The 16,325-nt window shown below is 45.1% G+C and overlaps 1 protein-coding gene across 4 annotated transcripts in view; it reads right to left on the bottom strand.

Moving 5' to 3' along the window:
* LOC134203207 (ATP-binding cassette sub-family G member 8) overlaps positions 1 to 16,325 on the bottom strand; it is a 190,963-nt gene that overhangs the window by 124,630 nt on the left and 50,008 nt on the right. For 2 of the 4 annotated variants that reach the window (XM_062678101.1, XM_062678107.1), the window contains exon 2: positions 16,176 to 16,219. The exons of the other annotated variants lie outside the window; for them this stretch is intronic. The gene's annotated coding sequence lies outside the window, so the exon portion shown is untranslated. The remainder of the gene's footprint in view (positions 1 to 16,175; positions 16,220 to 16,325) is intronic. 4 annotated transcript variants of the gene reach the window in all.

Raw genomic sequence — 16,325 nt, 5'->3', positions numbered from 1 at the left:
GGGTGAAGCGCTTATATGACCAAAAATAGTCTTCTTCGGCTAAAAAAAGAGCTTATTCAGCTAAAATTGTTTGTTGGGCTGGTTCTCTGTTGATTTTTTCGCTATTATTTCTTCCAACATTCACACTAAGCGACCAGCCCACTGAAGTCTGCCGTATTTTATACGATTAACAATATTTTATTGTTATGAAAACTCATATGTGAATATGTGAATATGTGGAAGATATTGATTTGAAAAATGTATTGGAGGTAACCACTTTCCCTTCGATGGGACTCGAACCCATGACCCTACAGTACGCTAGACTGGTGCTTTAACCAACTAAGCTACGAAGGACCTCCGTCGGCCTTCGCAACCTAGCGGCTACTGAACGAGCTCGAGATTCCCAAATTGGACGCATAGTCAAATCACTCGCAATCCATTTATCAAGCCAATACTTCCACATGTGTATTGTACACGTCCACATTAGAGGAGCGTGAGTATTTAGAATGTCTGGCGGCTATACACATTCTTCATCAGCAACGGTACTGATCAAGTGAGGTTGTGTAAGCTATTGAGCTATTGGTCTGAGCTTGACGACCGACTGGCAAATAACTACAATACCTCAACATAAATCAATATCTTCCACATAACGTACATATTCACATATGAGTTTTCATAACATTGTAAATTAACGTCCAAGTCGGGTGGTTTAATCCCCGGAAATAGGCAATTACCTTTGATTGAACCCAATATTTTATTCTTTGTACACTTGATACAGCTCATGTTTCATGCGTCTGCGCCACACACTATTTTCTAGTTTCCCTCCGAGTATTGTACACAAAGTGCAAAATAATCGAATTTTTTTGGTTAAGTCCGCTTTTCTTCACTTGTCAGCTAACTTCCACACACATTCATAGTCGGCTCTGGGTCAATATTTGGTTGAATATTCATGAACATTCTTCAAATTGATAAATTTTCTGAAATCTGAACACGTTTTAAATGAGTGAAGTAATTTATCACATAGAACTGAATCTGATTTTCATCCGCGAGGTACTTTCAACGGTAAACTTCAATATAAACTCTATGGTGTCTCGACTGTTAAATATAAGTGATGGGATTCGGCTTTACAGTCTCAAAATTGTTCAAACAATAATGTTTTAACTGCCCGACGTTTCGGCTGTGTTTGGCAGCCTTCTTCTGGGGGAAATTAGTTTTACTGTTTTCGTTGTTTTGTTACACTGTAATCTTGTGTCGTGTTGTCATTCATGTTTTATATTTTGATTATCGTGGATTTTATCAAAAAATATTGTTTAATTTGTTCGCACTATCAATCACGGACCCTGTTTAACTAATTTCCCCCAGAAGAAGGCTGCCAAACACAGCCGAAACGTCGGGCAGTTAAAACATTATTGTTTGAACAATTTTGAGACTGTTAAGCCGAATCCCATCACTTCAATATAAACAATGTTAATTATGTACACATAGAAAGCTCACTCAGTGACAGTCGAATGAATGAGTTGGTGGAGTAGTCGTCTGACTATGTCATTCTATGTTTTGAATAATCATGCGATGATTGTCAAAATTCGGACCGAAGTTGCTTCATGAAAATGAATATTTTAAGCTCTGATTGTACGCAGCACTTTTCGCTCGAAAACTCCGAAAGCTCTTCGGTCGGCCTCTTCTAACGTCCATGCTTCATGTCCATAAAGAGTAGGGTGACCATATGTAATTTTTCCAAAGAAGGACAATTCACCCGAATCGTAGCGGAAAAGGAGGACATTTGGTTAAAATTATTTATTCAGACTAAGGCTGAAGTGGCCTGTGCGGTATATAAGAGTCTTCTCCATTCGGCTCGGTCCATGTCTACACGTCGCCAACCACGCAGTCTACGGAGGGTCTGTAAGTCATCTTCCACCTGATCGATCCAACTTGCCCGCTGCGCACCTCGCCTTCTTGTGCCCGTCGGATCGTTGTCGAGAACCATTTTCACGGGGTTACTGTCCGACATTCTGGCTACGTGCCCGGCCCACCGCAATCTTCCGATTTTCGCGGTGTGAACGATGGACGGTTCTCCCAACAGCTGATGCAACTCGTGGTTCATTCGCCTCCTCCAGGTACCGTCCGCCATCTGCACCCCACCATAGATTGTACGCAGCACTTTCCTTTCGAAAACTCCAAGTGCGCGTTGGTCCTTCACGAGCATCGTCCAGGTCTCGTGTCCGTAGAGCACTACCGGTCTAATGAGCGTTTTGTCGATTGTCAGTTTGGTACGGCGGCGAACTCTATTCGATCGGAGTGTCTTGTGGAGTCCAAAGTACGTACGATTTCCAGCCACTATGCGTCTCCGAATTTCTCTGCTGGTATCATTTTCGACAGTCACCAGTGAGCCCAAGTACACAAATTCTTCTACCACCTCGATTTCGTCACCACCGATGCAAACTCGCGGTGGGTGGCTCACATTGTCTTCTCTTGAACCTCTTCCTATCATGTACTTTGTCTTCGACGTGTTAATGACTAGTCCGATCCGCTTGGCTTCCCTCTTCAGTCTGATGTAGGCTTCCTCCATCTTCTCAAAGTTACGTGCCATAATATCTATGTCGTCGGCGGAGCCAAATAGCTGGACGGACTTATTGAAAATTGTACCACTCGTGTTAATCCCTGCTCTTCGTGTTACCCCTTCCAAAGCGATGTCGAATAGCAGACACGAAAGATCATCACCTTGCCGTAACCCTCTGCGGGTTACGAAGGGACTCGAGAATGCCCCTGAAACTCGAACTACGCACATCACCCGATCCATCGTTGCTTTGATCAACCGTATCAGTTTATCCGGAAATCCGTGTTCGTGCATTAGCTGCCATAGCTGGTCCCGTTCGATTGTATCGTATGTGGCTTTGAAGTCGATGAATAGATGATGTGTGGGCACGATGTATTCGCGACATTTCTGCAGTACTTGGCGAATGGCGAACACCTGGTCTGTGGTGGAGCGTTCGCCCATAAAACCCGCCTGGTACTGTCCCACGAACTCCCTTGCAATTTAGCTTTAAATAATCGAATATTTTTAGTGAAGCCCATCGGCCTTCTTTGTCACCCTCACTTCGTGCATATTCATATTCGGCTGAACATTGTCAATTTCCGATCAAATATCATTCAGTGAGTATTTATTTAGATTTCGTAAACTAATAAATTTCTGTAAAACTGAACACTTAAATGATGATTTCAACAACTACTCACATAGATCTGATCCCGATGTTAAACTGAGGGACTATTTTAGAGCCAAAAGTCAACATAATCAAGGCCAATTATGTTTTCTTTAAACGCAGTGACCATTCTCAGTACCAGTCAAATGAATGAATATGTGAAGAAGAAAACTGAGTAAGTCATTCTATGTTTTGAATATTCATGCGACGTTTGTCAATATTCGACCCGAAGTTGCTTCGTGAAGGTGAATATTTTATGCTCTGATCTTGGCACTCAGCAATGTGATTGTGCGGTAGTTGCTACAATCCAGCTTATCGCCCTTTTTGTAGATGGGACACACGACACCTGCCATCCACTCCTGCGGCAAAACTTCCTCCTCCCAAATCTTGGTAATGACCCAGTGCAGCGCTCTAGCCAGTGCCTCACCACCGTGTTTAAATAGCTCTCCTGGTAGTTGGTCAACCCCAGGGGAAATTTGGTTAAAAAGGAGGACATAAAACTTCGACCATCATTCAGTTTTTAATATGCACAGTTCGAACGAAACCTGTAAATTTCCGTTCAAGTAGATGTAACAAATTGACCTCTATGTTAAGCAACGTAAAGTTATAGGTTATTTTAAATTTACACGTGTTGTAATTTACGAGTTTATATTTTGACAGCCACGTTCTCGCACAACATGGTTTCCGTTAAACGCATGTAAAATTAAGTCATATTGAATGGAAATATGTGGGGCCCTCCTTAGCCGTGCGGTAAGACGCGCGGCTACAAAGCAATACCATGCTGAGGGTGGCTGGGTTCGATTCCCGGTGCCGGTCTAGGCAATTTTCGGATTGGAAATTGTCTCGACTTCCCTGGGCATAAAAGTATCATCGTGTTAGCCTCATGATATACGAATGCAAAAATTGTAACTTGGCTTAGAAACCTCGCAGTTAATAACTGTGGAAGTGCTTAATGAACACTAAGCTGCGAGGCGGCTCTGTCCCAGTGTGGGGATGTAATGCCAATAAGAAGAAGAAGAAGATGAATGGAAATATCAACGATTTTATCGTTTACATCACAGAAATTGAAATTATGATTTAATACACATACTGTTACCAAATTTTACATTTAGTGAGAATTTTCAGAAAATTTTACTGTTTGATTAAGAATATTAAATATTGTATAGAGCAGCGGTTCTCAACCTGGGGTACATGTACCCCTAGGGGTAAGACGCGCGGATACAAAGCAAGACCATGCTGAGGATGGCTTGATTCGATTCCCGGTGCCGGTCTAGGCAATTTTCGGATTGGAAATTGTCATGATTTCTGTAGTTTAAAAAAACACCTTTATAAAGAATAATAATAATAAAAAAATGTCAACATTTCCCTGGGCATAAAAGTATCATCGTGTTAGCCTCATTTATTTATTGATGTTGTTATCTGTTCTTGATATACGAATGCGAAAATGGTAACTTGGCTTAGAAACCCAGTGGAGGGTGCCAATAAGAAGGAGAAGAAGGAAGCCTCTTCTTAAGAGGCCCAGAAGCCTCCTTTCAAGAGGCCCGGAAGCCTCCTTTCAAGAGGCCCGGAAGCCTCCTTTCAAGAGGCCCGGAAGCCTCCTTTCAAGAGGCCCGGAAGCCTCCTTTCAAGAGGCCCGGAAGCCTCCTTTCAAGAGGCCCGGAAGCCTCCTTTCAAGAGGCCTCGAAGCCTCCTTTCAAGAGGCCCGGAAGCCTCCTTTCAAGAGGCCCGGAAGCCTCCTTTCAAGAGGCCCGGAAGCCTCCTTTCAAGAGGCCCGGAAGCCTCCTTTCAAGAGGCCCGGAAGCCTCCTTTCAAGAGGCCCGGAAGCCTCCTTTCAAGAGGCCCGGAAGCCTCCTTTCAAGAGGCCCGGAAGTCTCCTGTCAAGAGGCCCGGAAGCCTCCTTTCAAGAGGCCCGGAAGCCTCCTTTCAAGAGGCCCGGAAGTCTCCTGTCAAGAGGCCCGGAAGTCTCCTGTCAAGAGGCCCGGAAGCCTCCTGTCAAGAGGCCCGTACGCCTCCTTTCAAGAGGCCCGGAAGTCTCCTGTCAAGAGGCTCGGAAGCCTCCTGTCAAGAGGCCCGTAAGCCTCCTTTAAAGAGCCCCGCAGGCCTCACTTCAAGCTTCTCTCCAAAGGTTCGGAATAATGAGAATTTCAGCCAACTTTATGGAGAGTCAAATATCCCGTTAGTTTCCAGTTTAATTTTTCACATACCTTATGATTTCCACTTATTTTCATTTACAGCAAAAACATTGTAGGTACACACTTAGTTTTTATTTCTGCAGCTCGGCAAAAATCCGCACAGCCGTGCGCCAGCAAAATAAAAAACTGATGTTTCAGCAAAAATGACGTTTGTTAGCTGATTTTCGGCAAAATATTTGCTGATTTTCAGCTATTTTGACAGAAATCTCGGCAAAAAACATGTTTGCTTGGACACGGCTGTGCGAATCTCGGTAAAAGTTCAACATTTCGCTGAGATCCCGGTAAAAAAAAATTAAGTGTGTACCTCAATGAATGCAAAAGTGCGAAGGGGTACTTCTCAAGAAAAAGGTTGGAAACCGCTGGTTTAGAGTTTTGTACTCTAAAGTTTATTGGAAGAAGTTTTTGTAAGTCGAGGCAGCCCAGTAAATAAAAGATCCTATATTTAAGCGAACAAGTGTGCAAAGTGGAGGCCATATACGTACACTTTGCATGTAATCAATTAGAGGCATGTGCTAATATCCCCTTCAACTCGCACACTTATTCGCTAGCATATGCAATTTTGTTTTGGCTGGGGAATACGACATATTCTTCTATTTTATTAACTTTACATCTTCAGATTGAATATTACCAAACTTCAAGCACTTTCCAGTTATAAACTGCAAGCACCTTTTATTGTAGAGGTAAGATTTTAGCTTCCAACTAATTCTTAAATCATCAGTGAACAAATGTTGAATGGTATTATGCTGGCATTTCAGCGATATTGGGAAAATATCAAGAAAAGCTCATCGCATACAATTGTTAACATTTAGCAATAGATAACTGACCGAACATTAGGTTCTATAAGGACCGAACACAAGATGCTTAGAAGACCAGTGACTTTTTCCTTGAATGCCATTGAGAATCACAATTCAACGCATGAAAATGAGAATAATACCATTAACTGTACCACAAAGTTCTCAACTGAAGAAATTCAAAACTGTTCAGATTAGTTCAGATTTCTATTCCATTCTAGGCAAGGCATGGCGGCTGATTTTTGCCTCACATATTCATGAAATTTACCGTACGATGCGTTCCAAATGCAATTCACATGTGTTTACTTGTAGAATGTTTTGAGAAGCATTTGCATTTTCCCTGATCCATCTCTCACAATTTATTAATTGTTTACAGTATATTACAATTTACTCATTATTAATTTAACTGTTTACTCAAAATATCCAAAAAGGAGAACATTTTAGGGTAAAAGGATGACACATAATATTTAATGGAAAGGAGGACATGTCCTCCTTTAGGATACCATATGGTCACCCTAATAAAGGGCCACTGGTAAAACCAGAGTTTTGTATAGAGCAAATTTCGTTTCCGTCTGCATGTTGCGGGACCTAAGCTGGTTACGTAATCCGTAAAAGGCCCTATTCGCCGCAGCAATACTTTTCACTTAGCGGAAAACGTCATTGTCACATGCCACAAGCGTTACAAGGTAAACAAATTCTTCAACAACTTCAAACTCATCCTCGCGACCGTGTAATGATAGTGCCGGGATTTATGGGTGAACGCTCCACCACGGACCAGGTGTTCGCCATTCGCCAAGTACTACAGAAATGCCGTGAATACAACGTGCCCACACATCATCTATTCATCGAATTCAAAGCCGCATATGGTACAATCGATCGGGACCAGCTATGGCAGCTAATGCACGAACACGGATTTCCGGATAAACTGACACGGTTGATCAAAGAGACGATGGATCGGGTGATGAGCGTAGTTCGAGTTTCAGGGACATTCTCGAGTCCCTTCGAAACACGCAGAGGGTTACGGCAAGGTGATGGTCTTTCGTGTCTGCTATTCAACATCGCTTTGGAAGGGGTAATACGAAGAGCAGGGATTAACACGAGTGGTACAATTTTCAATAAGTCCGTCCAGCTATTTGGCTTCGCCGACGACATAGATATTATGGCACGTAACTTTGAGAAAATGGAGGAAGCCTACATCAGACTGAAGATGGAAGCCAAGCTGATCGGACTAGTCATCAACACGTCAAAGACGAAGAACATGATAGGAAGAGGTTCAAGAAAAGACATTGTGAGCCACCCACCGCGAGTTGGCATCGGTGGTGACGAAATCGAGGTGGTAGAAGAATTTGTGTACTTGGGCTGACTGTCGAAAATGATACCAGCAGAGAAATTCGGAGACGCATAGTGGCTGGAAATCGTACATACTTTGGACTCCGCAACACGCTCCAATCGAATAGATTTCGCCGCCGTACCAAACTGACAATCTACAAAACGCTTATTAGACCGGTAGTCCTCTACGGATACGAGACCTGGACGATGCTCGTAGAGGACCAACGCGCACTTGGAGGAAAGTGCTGCGTACAATCTATGCTGGGGTGCAGATGGCGGACGGTACCTGGAGGAGGCGAATGAACCACGAGTTGCATCAGCTGTTGGGAGAACCATCCATCGTTCACACCGCGAAAATTGGACGACTGCGGTGGGCCGGGCACGTAGCCAGAATGTCGGACAGTAACCCCGTGAAAATGGTTCTCGACAACGATCCGACGGGCACAAGAAGGCGAGGTGCGCAGCGGGCAAGTTGGATCGATCAGGTGGAAGATGACTTACAGACCCTCCGTAGACTGCGTGGTTGGCGACGTGTAGACATGGACCGAGCCGAATGGAGAAGACTCTTATATACCGCACAGGCCACTTCGGCCTTAGTCTGAATAAATGAAATGAATTGATATCTATCTCACTCCTGTGTCATAAAATGCGTCCTTTACGAGATTTTTGAAATTATGCCTCTAGTGAGGGGATTTAGCGCAAATTCAGGAGGTTTTTAAATGGCTCCATTTTATTACATCAACAATATGTACGAACGTTTAAATAAACTCTATCACTTCCAGTATACCTAAATATGCCATTCATACTGTTTAAGGTTCATTTCCTGCCAATGAGCTGGTAATTTCTACTGATTTCAAATTGGTTCAAACCATGATACGCTTTTCACTAGTTCAAACCATGATTGGATACCCCAATACAACTTCAGTCGTCCACCCCCATATAACTTCTCCAGAAATTACTGCCGAAAGTCCCCTTAAAAATTCTCCAGGTACTATCCCCAACTTTTCGTCAAGAAATCACCCAGCAAACTCTTCTGTAGAGAACATAATGTCAACTGTTCACCATCTGTGTTAAAGCATGGCGTCATCTTTGGTTTACTTTATTATAAATATGGATGTCGGAAGGCTGATGGAGGCAGTGCATTCCGGAGGCACCCGCTTGGAGCTTCTTGCAAAGTCTCAGTTGCAAAGTAATTCAAGCACCATAAGGCGTTTCAGCCACAGCTCAACAGACGTAATACTTGAACTGTTTGTCGTCTTCAGGAAAGCACAGACGTTATTCGTATAAATTGAGGAGAGGCAAAATGAAGCTAGTGTAATCTCTAGGGAAGAACTACGCAAGCGAATTAGTATAATTTTTACTCTAAAATAAAAGTACGAACAAATATCGAACATCTGACTGGTAATCAACTTTTGATAAATGCGGTTGTCTGTGCCTCAATATTTATAGCCTTGAAAACGGAACAACGACCACGCCACGTAACCGCCTTCTTCCACGATTGAATGCAAAAATCTACCCGGTTCGGCACAGAGAACACGTAGCAAAAAAACCAAACCGCCTAAGGCTGCTTAATGCGGGAGGAAGCTTAACGAATACCGCTCGGAGAATGCTTGAATACGAATCGACTACTTGACTACAGAATAAGTCAACTTTGATGACAGCCGTCATATAATTACAGATCACGACGACGGGCTTCTCTGGAGATGGCGGTGATGCTTTTTTCCAGAAATGGTTCCCGAATTTTGCAATTCTATGTACTTGTGTTTGGTGGAACTTTCATTTATTATGAGGAAATTTTAATTTAATTACCCACAGTTTGTCACTGAGGAGCAAAATGAAAAACAGGCGCATTAATTTGCATTTTTACAACCGAAACCACGTCGTACTTATTGGAGTTTATTTTTCACCTTCTATTGGTTCTGTGTATTATACTTTTATAATGCGTTAGATTCGGATGTAAAAAAATGCATATTAATAAGTCAAGTGATGCAAATGGATCTTCAATGTGGATCGATCATATATGGAAAAAAATAACTGTCTTCATGTAGGAGGCTCCATCCATTTGTCGCGGGAGGCATAAAACAACATTCACCGTCCGTCGCCCGTAGCGTGGAGGACCAGCCGTACCGCGTCCAGAGTAATAGAGAGTTCAGCGACTTTTCTGCATTCTCTTTCGGTGTCCCGTCGATGCGCGAACGATGCAGACAATTTCGCTAGATTTGGAAGAGTGGTTGCTTACTGCCATTTTTTTTCGTCCGGCTTCCTCAAACCCTCGAGATGAGCGACATCCACCAGCGACACCGAGACTGAGCGAAGCCATGGAGTGCTTAAAATGTGCGCTGCGGCAGACAGAAGACGCTATGCCGCATGAACACTTAGAATAATCCATGCACGGAGGGGCGACCAGTTAAAAAATATTGTGGTTCCATGAATTTCAGAATATATCTACACCGATACCTACGTAATTGTTGCACGTGTGAATTATATAATTTGAGAACAAGTTTGCTTTCTGAATTCATTGAACATTTGTGAACAAATTGCTTATTTATATATAAAAATAGAAAACTTACGATCTTTATTAGATTATCATAAGCCATATTAGGAAAAAATTCCCAAAGGCAATTATTCCTGGTTAAAGCACCCGCAAAACAATTTCAATCAGTGTTTCACTTTTTTAACCTCTCTGTCCGACGACGCAACGGTTCGAACGACGTCGGAGCTGTTGCCGCTAAGAATACAAAATATTTTGCATCGGACGCGACGGTCTCGTCTTCACTCTTCAGTACCTACATGCATACGCAAGCCATGCAAAGAAGGTAATTTGTTACATCCTTTATATATAAGATCATTTTGATGCGCGGGTCGCTTTTTGATTAATCGACACTGAACTTCAACGGCCAACGAATAGAATCACGATTGCTATAAGAGAAAGACTGTTTCCATTTGATGAAATTTGTCGCAAATAGTGTTATTCGACTTGAGCAGCTTTGAATTTCAGAATACTTCGAATAGCTTTATACACTTTTGATCGTTGCAACCGTCATCATTCCAACTCAGCCACACACCGAAACCGAGCGTCATCTTTTCACCAACATGGCTGTTGTTTATTTTTTGCTCGCGAGTGCCGGAAAGAAACATTACCGTCCGGCATCGCCATTATGACCACCGCCGAACCACCCGTCGTCGTCGTCGTCGTCATCCTCTGCTCGGTGAACGTTTTCTAGCGCTTCTTCCTTGGTTCGCATGCCCGCTTGCGCGTTCGCGGTTTCCCAGTCTGGCTTTGACTTTGGACTTGAGGAGGCACTGCTGAGATGCTTGCTGGCTGGGAAACAAAAGCCATTGCACTGTGCCATGACGGACGCTTCCCTGCCGTGTTGGTGTTTATGGCAATTTTCCCGAGTTTCGCCTCGTTTGAAACGGTACCACCGTTTCTAAGACGCGACGCCTCCAGTGGTAATAAACCACCGGAGACTTGTGACCGTGTGGAGAATCCGCTGGAGACGGTGGTCATGGCAGAAAAGACTGAACAATTTGTTTTTTTTAAACTGGTTTATGATGCGTCTTGTCGGTCATGTCGCATCCTAAAGTTACAGAGATTAATTGAATCTGTCTTGAATATAAACATGTGACTTATTTATATATATATATATATATATATAGCACCTGTACTTTGAAGCTTTCAATTGAGACATCTAGCAAAAACAAATCTATTAATTATCAACTTTGTATTTTTTTTCTAGGCATTTTACAAGCTTTTTTTTGTCAAAATTAGCAAACAGTCCAAACTTGATTTGATTAATCTTCCTAAGCTGCATGCGAAAGCTTCCTATTTTTTGTCAACAGGCTTTCTTAACTTCTTGCATTTTCCCGCAATTTCCTGATGCAGCTTTCTAAGTAAAGAAGACTTAAAATTTTAAATAAAACTCGAAGGTGCCGCCCAATTAGATTTTGTACGTAGAGGCGACGTAGGACTACGTAACTGTACGTAATAGATGGTATTTGTAATCAAAGTTTGTGTGTGTGGTGTTTTACTCTTTTGGGACCGTCCTTAGTCGAAAGGTAAGATGCTCAGGTACAAAGTAAAACAGTGCTGAAGGGGGCGGGGATCGATTCACGAACCGGTCTAAGAAATTTTTATGTTGGGGAGGCATAAAAGTAACATCGTGTTAGACTCATGATTAAGGTGACTCATTACAAATTTTTCATTTTTTATGGGCCGCCCGCTTATTTCGTTGTAAGCTTTGGGAAAAAGCTTTGCGAGCTTTTGGGACAAGCTTTCCAAGATTTATGAAAAAGCTTTGCAAGCTTTTGGAAAAACCTTTGTCAGCTTTTGGGAAAAGCTTTGCGAACTTTTGGGAAAAGCTTTGCAAGCATTTGGGAAAATTTTTGCAAGCATTTGGGAAAAGCTTTGCAAGCTGGAGGAAGCTTTCCAAACTTCTGGAGGAAGCTTTCCAAGCTTCTGGAGGAAGCTTTCCAAGCTTCTGGAGGAAGCCTTCCAAGCTTCTGAAAGTGGCTTTCTAAGCTTCTGGTAGAAGCTTTCCAAGCTTCCCAAGCAGCACAAGTCTAATGGAACTGGATACAGCAACCTAATTGTGACTAAATCGGGTCACGCATAAGCTACTGTGATCTATGTACAACATGTGTGCTGCTCGAGTGTTAGAAGCTTTTCAAGCTTCTTGAAAGCTCTCCAGGCTTGTGGGAAAAGCCTCCCAAGCTTCTGGAGGAAGCTTTCCAAGCTTCTGGAGGAAGCTTTCCAAGCTTCTGGAGGAAGCTTTCCAAGCTTCTGGAGGAAGCTTTCCAAGCTTCTGGAGGAAGCTTTCCAAGCTTCTGGAGGAAGCTTTCCAAGCTTCTGGAGGAAGCTTTCCAAGCTTCTGGAGGAAGCTTCTGGAGGCACCAGGCTTCTGGAGGCTTTCCAGCTTCTGGAGGAAGCTTGCTTCTGGAGGAAGCACCAAGCTTCTGGAGGAAGCTTCTGGAGGCTTGAGCTTCTGGAGGAAGCTCTGGCTTCTGGAGGACCAGCTGGAGGCTCTGGAGGAGCCTGGAGGCTGGAGGCTGGAGGCAAGCTTCTGGAGGAAGCAAGCTTCTGGAGGAAGCCTCTGGAAGCTTGGCTCTGGAGGCACCAGGCTTCTGGAGGAAGCACCAGCTTCTGGAGGAAGCTTAGCTGGAGGCACCAGAAGCTTCTGGAGGCAAGCTTCTGGAGGCTGGCTTCAAGTTCTGGAGGCACCAGCTTCTGGAGGCACCAAGCTTCTGGAGGAAGCTTGCTTCTGGAGGAGCTTTCTGGAGGAAGCCCAAGCTTCTGGAGGCTTCCAGCTTCTGGAGGAAGCTTCTGGAGGCACCAGCTCTGGAGGAAGCTTGCTTCTGGAGGCTAAGCTTCTGGAGGCACCAAGCTTCTGGAGGCAAGCTTCTGGAGGAAGAGCTTCTGGAGGAAGCAAGCTTCTGGAGGCTTGAAGCTTCTGGAGGAAGCACCAGCTCTGGAGGAAGCTTCTGGAGGCACCAAGCTTCTGGAGGAAGCCCAAGCTTCTGGAGGCTTGGAGCTCTGGAGGAGCTTGGCTTCTGGAGGCACCAAGCTGGAGGAGGCAAGCTCTGGAGGAGCTGGAGGAAGCTTCTGGAGGCTGGAGGCTTGAAACTGGGAGGCACCAAGCTGGAGGAAGCTTGAAGCTCTGGGAAGCTCTGGAGGAAGCTCTGAAGCTTCTGGGAGGAAGGCTGGGAGGCTTCTGGAGGAAGCACCAAGCTGGGAGGAGGCTGGGACCAAGCTCTGGGAAGCCTCTGGGAGAGCTGGGAGGCTTTCCAAGCTTCTGGGAGGCAAGCTCTGGAGGAAGCTTGAGCTTCTGGGAGGCTTGAGCTTCTGGGAGAAGCCTGGGAGCCAGCTCTGGGAGGCAGCCTGGGAAGCTTCTGGGAGGCACCAGAGCCTGGGACTTGAAGCTGGGAGGCTCTGGTGGGAAACCAGCCTGGTGGAGCTTGAAGCTCTGGTGGGAGCTTGAGCCTCTGGTGGGAAGCTTCTGGTGGGAGCAGCCAGGAAGCCTCTGGTGGGAAGCTTGAGCTCTGGTGGGAGCTTGAAGCCTCTGGTGGGAGCTTGAGCTCTGGTGGAAGCTTGAGGCTCTGGTGGGAGCCTTCCAAGCTCTGGTGGGAGCCCCAGGCTCTGGTGGGAGCTTGAGCTCTGGTGGGGCTGAAGCCTTCTGGTGGGAGCAGCTTCCAGAGCCTCTGGTGGGAAGCGCCAGGCTCTGGTGGGAGGCTTGGAAGCCTCTGGTGGGAAGCCTTCCAGGCTTCTGGTGGGGCCTTCCAGGAGCCTCTGGGTGGGGCTGGCTGAGCTCTGGTGGGGCCCAGGAGCCTCTGGTGGGGGCTGAAGCCCAGAGCTCTGGTGGGAGCCTTCCAGGCTCTGGTGGGGGCCCAGGCTCTGGTGGGGCTTCCAGAGCTTCTGGTGGAGAGCTGAGGCTCTGGTGGGAAGCCCCAGGCTCTGGTGGGAGCCTTCAGGCTGGTGGGGAGGCTTCCAGGCTTCTGGTGGGGCCTTCCAGGCTTCTGGTGAGCTGAGCCTCTGGTGGGGAGCTGAAGCTCTGGTGGGAGCCTTCCCAGGCTTCTGGTGGAGGCCAGGCTCTGGTGGGAAGCCTTCCAGGCTCTGGTGGGAGCAGCTGAGCCTCTGGTGGGAAGCCCCAGGCTCTGGTGGGAGCCTTCCAGAGCTTCTGGTGGGAGGCCCAGCTGAGGCCTCTGGTGGAGCCTTCCAGAGCTCTGGTGGGGCCTTCCAGGCCTCTGGTGGGGCCTTCCAGGCCTCTGGTGGGAGCCTTTGCTGAGCTCTGGTGGGGCCTTCCAGAGCTCTGGTGAAGCCCAGAGCTTCTGGTGGGAGCCCCAGGCTTCTGGTGGGCCTTCCAAGCTCTGGTGGGGCCCAGGCTTCTGGTGGGGCTGGCCTTCCAGAGCTCTGGTGGGGCCTTCCAGGCCTCTGGTGGGGCTGGCTGAGCTTCTGGTGGGGCCAAGCTCTGGTGGGGCCCAAGCTTCTGGTGAAGCTGAAGCTTCTGGTGGAAGCTTTCCAAGCTTCTGGGAGAAGCTCTGGTAGAAGCCTTCCAAGCTTCTGGTAGAAGCCTTCCAAGCTTCTGGTAGAAGCCTTCCAAGCTTCTGTTAGAAGCCTTCCAAGCTTCTGTTAGAAGCCTTCCAAGCTTCTGTTAGAAGCCTTCCAAGCTTCTGGTAGAAGCCTTCCAAGCTTCTGGTAGAAGCCTTCCAAGCTTCTGGTAGAAGCCTTCCAAGCTTCTGGTAGAAGCTTTCCAAGCTTCTGGTAGAAGCCTTCCAAGCTTCTGGTAGAAGCCTTCCAAGCTTCTGGTAGAAGCTTTCCAAGCTTCTGGTAGAAGCTTTCCAAGCTTCTGGTAGAAGCTTTCCAAGCTTCTGGTAGAAAGCTTCCAACATCAAGCTTCTGAGATAAGCTTTTCAAGCTTCTGAGAGAAGCTTTGCAAGCTTCTGAGAGAAGATTTTCAAGCTTCTGGAAGAAGCTTTACAAGCTTCTGAAAGAAGCTTCCAAACTTCTTGAAGAATCTTCCGAGCTTCTTGAAGAATCTTTCCGAGCTTCAAGAAGAAACTTATCAAGCTGCTGGAAGTAGCTTTTCAATCTTTCCAAGCATATTGTAGAAGCTTTTCAAACCTCTGGTAGAAGCTTTCCAAGCTTCTGGTAGAAGCTCCTTAGCTTCTGGTAGAAGTTTTCAAAGCTTTTGGAAGAAGTTTCCCAAGCTTCTCGAAGAAGTTTTTCCAGCTTCTGGTAGAAACTTTCTAAGCTTCTTGTAGAATCTTCCTAAGCTTCTGGTAGAAGCTTTTCAAGCTTCTGGGAGAAGTTTTCCAAGCTTCTGAGAGAAGCCACACAAGCTCCTGAGAGAAGCTTTCCAAGCTTCTGACAGAAGCTTTTCATGCTTCTTATAGAAGCTTTTCAAGCTCCTGGAAGAAGCTTCCGAGCTGCTGGAAGAATCTTTCCCAGCTTCTGGAAGAAGCTTTCGAAACCTCTGGTAAGAATTTTCAAGCTTCTGGTAAAAGTTTTCCATATTTATGGAGGTAGTTGTGGAGCAATGTTAAGTTTTTGAGAGAAGCTTTTAAATATCCTGTGAGAAGCTTTTCAAACTTCTGAGACAAGCTTTCCAAGTTCTTGGAGCAGCATTCAAAGTTTTTAGAGGAAGCCTTCCAAGCTTGTGGGAGAAGACTTCCTAACTCCTGGGAGAAGCTTTCCAAACTTCTGAAAGTTTCTTTGTAAGCTTTTAGGTCTAAGGGAGAATCTTAGGGGCCGTACACTAATTACGTAAGCAATTTTTCTGGGTTTTTCAACCCCCCCTCCCCCCATGTAAGATTTTTCCCATACAAATCAATTTTTATTTATATGGAGCGTAAGAAAATGACGGACCCCCCCTCCCCCCATAAGTGCTTACGTAATTAGTGTACGACCCCTTACCAAGTTTCTTAGTAAGCTTTTTGGAGAAGGTTTTTAAGATATTCAGAAATGCATTTCAAGTTTCTTGTAGAACAATTTTTTTGGTTTCATTCTGCTTTTCAAGTATCTTGGAATAACTTTATTAGATATTTGGTTTAAGCATCTGAGTAATAGAAACTTAGAAAAAGTTGTCAAAAACCCCAAAAGATTCTTGCGTTTCTAAGAAAAAGTGTTGCCTATCTGATCGAATAAAAAAAATCAGGTTGTATGGTCATAATAGAAATTACCTTTTACCTACCTTTGAATGTGAAAGTTTGTGTAATTAATCTCAATTAGGTGTACCTGTAAAAAAATAAGCAAAAAAATCAGGATTAGAATCGCCCTTAATTGTTGAACGTTTATTGACGTGTACAATAACACCTTATTACTAATGCAACTTAGCCATCAT

The sequence above is a fragment of the Armigeres subalbatus genome, chromosome 1, assembly GCF_024139115.2.
Source record: "Armigeres subalbatus isolate Guangzhou_Male chromosome 1, GZ_Asu_2, whole genome shotgun sequence".
NCBI classification, from domain to species: Eukaryota; Metazoa; Arthropoda; class Insecta; order Diptera; family Culicidae; genus Armigeres; species Armigeres subalbatus.
This window is presented reverse-complemented; position numbering and strand designations above follow the sequence as displayed.